The sequence below is a fragment of the Perognathus longimembris genome, chromosome 5 (assembly GCF_023159225.1).
Source record: "Perognathus longimembris pacificus isolate PPM17 chromosome 5, ASM2315922v1, whole genome shotgun sequence".
Taxonomy (NCBI): Eukaryota; Metazoa; Chordata; class Mammalia; order Rodentia; family Heteromyidae; genus Perognathus; species Perognathus longimembris.
This window is the reverse complement of record NC_063165.1, coordinates 88,029,409-88,034,546: the sequence shown is the minus strand read 5'-3', so window position 1 is coordinate 88,034,546 and position 5,138 is coordinate 88,029,409. Positions and strand designations below refer to the sequence as shown.

Genomic DNA, 5,138 nt, shown 5'->3' with positions numbered 1-5,138 from the left:
AGAAAACCGCCAGAAGTGGTGCTGTGGCTCAAGCGGCAGAGTGCTAGCCTTGAGCGAGAAGAAGCCAGGGACAGTGCTCAGGCCCTGAGTCCAAGGCCCAGGACTGGCACAAAAAAAAAAAAAAAAAAAAAAAAAAAAAAAGAGGGGAAGAAAGATTGTCTGAAAATAATGTGGAGGAATAATGCTCAGACAAGTATGGTGAGAGATTATCAATAATACAGATTTAACTAATGATAAAACTGTAATCAGTTGAGTTTACTCAGATTGACTCTGGCTTTGATAGTCATGTTATAGGAATGATTAATGATATGGAATCAATGACATTTCAGCATTGCAGGAGGTTCAGGTTTAGGATGAAGTATGATCCATAGTTGTTTGTGATCAAAACTAGAATGGCTAGGCCTACTGCTGAGCAAAACGAAATGTTTATGTTTATTTTGGTTAAGGACATATATAGTAGTAGTTATGAGCTATCGTAATTTAACGAGCCAAAATCAATCGTTGTAGTATAGGCTAACTACTATATTCATTTCATTATATGCCTTTTTAACATCGTTCAGATGACAGTCATAATTAGAGAATAAGAAGTAGGGCTAAGGCCATTGATGTTAAGTTTGTTGATAGATATTGAGAAGCTCAGGGTAGGGGTAGAACTACTGCATTCTTTATGTCTCATAAATAGAAACTAATAGCTACTAAGAAACATTGCATTCCAAATGGCAGTCGTGCTGAGCTGTTTGTGTCATAGACGCATTCGTATGGACTTTTTCTGAATTGACATGTATTTGTGGAATTAGGAATGCACTCATGGGGCTGGGGATATGGCCTAGTGGCAAGAGTGCTTGCCTCATATACATGAGGGCCTTGGTTCGATTCCCCAGCACTACATATATAGAAAATGGCCAGAATTGGTGCTGTGGCTCAAGTGGCAGAGTGCTAGCAAAAAGAAGCCAGGGACAGTGCTCAGGCCCTGAGTTCAAGCTCCAGGACTGGCCAAAAAAAAAGATAAAAGAAAAAAGACATAAACTGGGGTTTGGATAATAGAGTGGTAGTGCGACCAATTAGCTGGCTGGAGTCCTGTTGCCATACTCGAAAAGAAACTGTGAGAGTAGTTGATCCACTACAGGAAGTCCCCAGCCCTTCAGTGCTCAAAGCCTTGGTGTTAGACCATGAGATACAGAGAACTACAGTTCCAAGCCATGAGAGGAAAGGGAGGGCCTGTTGTTTCAGGCTTTAGAATCCAGGGACTTATGGATCTTGGCAATCACCGTGGAAGCTGATTTCTTTGTACTTAAACTACCGGGGGCCACACCAACCAGCAACCAATGTAACCCTCCATTCCCAACAGCAGTGACCAACAACAGGTCAGCTGCACCTGCCAGAGTTCCAGCTTACGCATGGACAGGCAGCAGGTGTAACGTCCTGTCCCTCATGGTGACTGACCCCACCATCAGCACACTGTTCTGATGCCAGGCCCACATCCCCTTTCCAGCACACTCTGGTAACCACGAAGAGCACAAGGGGGCAGACAAGACCCAGGCTTCCCAGTGTGTGGTCGTACCCCACAGCTAACTACTGCTTGCCTGTTCAAATGACAGTGCCCTAGAAAGCCAGTGTCTGCCATTGTCAGCATTCTTGGCTTTGTGCATGGTAAACCTGTTGTTTGTATTGATACAGTATTTTTTTTTATTTTTACACTAGTTTAGACGGATATAACCATAAATAGTAAATGCTTTTCTTTTCCTGTGCTGCACACAGTTAAGAACCAGGCAGGTCCATCTATCCTAAGAGTGAATTGATTGTTTAAAAAAAAACTGATCCAGGGCTGGGGATATGGCCTAGTGGCAAGAATGCTAGCCTTGCATATGTGAAGCCCTGGGTTCAATTCATCAGCACCACATATACAGAAAATGGCCAGAAGTGGCGCTGTGGCTCAAGTGGCAGAGTGGTAGCCTTGAACAAAAAGAAGCCAGGGACAGTGCTCAGGCCCTGAGTCCAAGTCACAGATAAAATTGATGGTCAGAGCAATAAACAAGTTTATTCTTCTTCTTTGTATTACACCAAAACTTTTTGATTGAAAGCTAAATGTACTGTTTACATTGAAAGCATATTTGTCTCATCACTAGATTGTGATACGAAGAAACAGTCAGACTACGTCAACAAAGTGTCAATATCTGGGTGCTGTTTCAAATACAAAATGGTGGGTGTATGTGAAATGGAAAAAAAATTTTGACGGTTCAGGCATACGGAGAGGAATGTAGTACCAATTATAACGTGAAGTACGTGAGAGCCTGGAGCTATAGAGAAGGTAGAGCCGTTAAGTCCGTCAGCATTAGTCAAAGATGACTCTATGCATTGGAATGCTTGGAGAATAGTGAAGTCCATTCCTAATGTAATCGTAATAGTCAAAGCTTGGATTATGTGATTGCGGTTTCCTGCTATGAGGCTACGGTGCACTCCTGAACCTAATAGTATACAGGTATTTATTAATTAATAGTACTTCTATGGTGTTTAAAGGTGTAATTCCTCTAGTTGGTCAACATCCTCCGAGCTCTGGAGTGCTGGCTAAGCTTGAGTGATAAAATGCTCCAAAGAAATCTGCGAAAAATATCACTTAAGAAATAATAAGGAGGATAGTACAACAGCGAAGACCTTCTTGTACTGCTGTGGTGTGATGACCTTGAAATGTCCCTTCTCAGATAATGTCTCATCATCATTGCTATATAGTCAGGATTAGTCAGGATAGATGTCAATAAAGCAATTTATAGGATAGTTTTAGAATTAAAGTGAAATAACGTAATAATTCCTGATGTAAGTAGCAGTGCTCATATGGCTCCAGTTAGTGGTCATGGGCTAGGATTTACTATACGGAAGCCGTGAGATTGTTGGGTCATTATGTCTTTTTTTTTTTTTTTTTGCCAGTCCTAGGCCATGAACTCAGGGCCTGAGCACTGTCCCTGGCTTCTTTTTTGCTCAAGGCTAGCACTCAGCCACTTGAGCCACAGTGCCCCCTCTGGCCATTTTCTGTATATGTGGTGCTGGGGAATTGAACCCAGGGCCTCATGTATACGAGACAAACACTCTTGCTACTAGGCCATATTCCCAGCCCCGGGTCATTATGTCTTGTCAGGTAAACACAGGCTAACTAACAATGTAAAAACGTAGGCTTGGGGCTTCAGTAAGGGCTACGGACAGTTCTAGAACGGTTAGTAAGGATAAAATGAGGAATGTAATTGAAGATGCAGATGTACTTAGAGGTAGGATTGTCAGGGTAGCCCCTCCAATTAAGTGAATTAGGAGGTGACCAGCTGTAATGTGTGCTGTCACTCATACCGCAAGGGCAATTGGTTGGAGGAATAAACCAATGGTTTCAATTGTAATTACTATAGGAATTAATGGTAATGGTGTTACTAGTGGGAGAAAATGAGCTAGAGAGATTTTGGTTTTATGGCGAAATCCTAGCATTACAGCTGCTGTTCATAGAGGGATAGCTATGCCTAGGTTTATTGATAGCTGAGTAGTTGGGAGTAAAGGAATGCAGGAGTAGTAGAGACAAAGAAAGTGATAGTACAAGTTAATATTAGGGCTCCAGATCGCCCGTTAGAATAGGGAATTAGTAATATTTGCCCTATCATTGACGCTAACCCTTAGTCCAAGAGAGAGGCTCCTCACCCCCAACCTAACCCCCTAACACTAACTCTAGACCTAACCATGAGTCCGAGGGGGGGGGGCCCTGACACTAACCCTGTCCCTAAACCGAACCCTGACCCTAACTCGAGGAATAAGTCAGAGACGGGCCCCCCACCCCGCCCCTAAGCCTCACCCTAAACCTGACCCTGACCGTAACTGGAGGCTTAACACTAGGTCAGAGATAGGGGGAACCCACTGACCATAATCCTGTTCCTGACCTTAACTGGAGGCCTAACCCTAAGTGCAACACGGGGGGGACCCACTGACCAAAAACCTTACCCTGACCCTCACCCTTGGCCCTAACACTCAGTGCGAGAGTGGGTGCACCCCTAACCATCAGCATGATGAACCTCCCCCTGACCCTAAACCCTTGCCAGGGTTTCTCCAGCAAGTTCAAGGTGGTCCAGGACTTCTGCAGACAAAGGTCGCAGAAGGGGGAGTAGGGTTGTGTAGGCAGGGTACCGGGGGTTGGGGGGGGGGGAGCTGTGGTTTCTGCATGCATAATAGGAAGGTAGCCAGGGCTTCTGCTGGCCGTGGCTGGGCAGTGTTGAGTGTCTGACCAGCGGGCAGGCGGTGTTCGGGTGTTGGTGGTGGATGGCCAACGTTTGTGCCAGTCACACACACGAGACGCCAGCTTCCAGGCATGCCAGCGTTATTCTTCAGCGGGTGTTGAAGGCCGCGTGTTTCTGCATGCGGTGCCGTCCGAGGGTGGTGTCGAGAGTCCGTGAGGCAGGTGTGGGTGGAAGAAAGGGGTCGGGGCTACTCCATGCTAGGTTCGAGGGGGGACCAGTGTTTCGGCAGACAGGGTTCGTGGTAGGGGTTGCCACGCTCCAAGGGCTACACGCGGAGCCGTAGCCTGTCACAGGAAGCCTCTGGGTGAGCACCCTCCCCCCCAACACCCAGCAGCACCCAAAGGATTGCAGGCGAACCTAACCCTGTGGCCGAGGCCCACCCTAACCTCATGCAACACCCAAAACAGGGAGGGTGGCACACCTAGCCCTAGCCCTGACACCCGAATGGGTAGACCACTAGGCCTGGCACTGAACCTCAGAGAGGGGGCTCCCCCCCCCCACACCCTAGGCCTAACCCTAGGTAGGGAAGGGGCTCAACATTACTGTAGGACTAAACCTGACCCTAAGGGCGGGTCTGTGGCATCTAGCGCCGGGCCCTAAGCATGATTCTAAGTCTGGAGGGGAGTCCCCCCTGCCACCCCCCCTCCCACGTAGCCCCTAGCCACGAGCCTAATCCTCATTCCTGGATTGGTGCTCCTAGTCCCGGCCCTCAGCCTAACCACGATTACGGAACGGGGAGCAAGCCCTAGCCCTCCTACGGCTAACCCTGCAACCGGTGTGGAGGACAGGGTCTCTCCAGCAGGCAGGGGTCAAAGGGGGGCGGAGGGGGGCGTCGCTCAGTTGGATTAACAGAAGACACGAGCTTCCATTCAGTAT

General features: G+C 47.4%; 1 non-coding gene across 1 annotated transcript; it reads left to right on the top strand.

The window, feature by feature from the left end:
• The first annotated feature begins 1,543 nt into the window (after window positions 1-1,543).
• On the top strand, window positions 1,544-1,679 carry LOC125352094. The gene has a single exon (XR_007211100.1). It is a non-coding gene; the product is annotated as a small nucleolar RNA SNORA8 (small nucleolar RNA).
• Window positions 1,680-5,138: the final 3,459 nt, after the last annotated feature.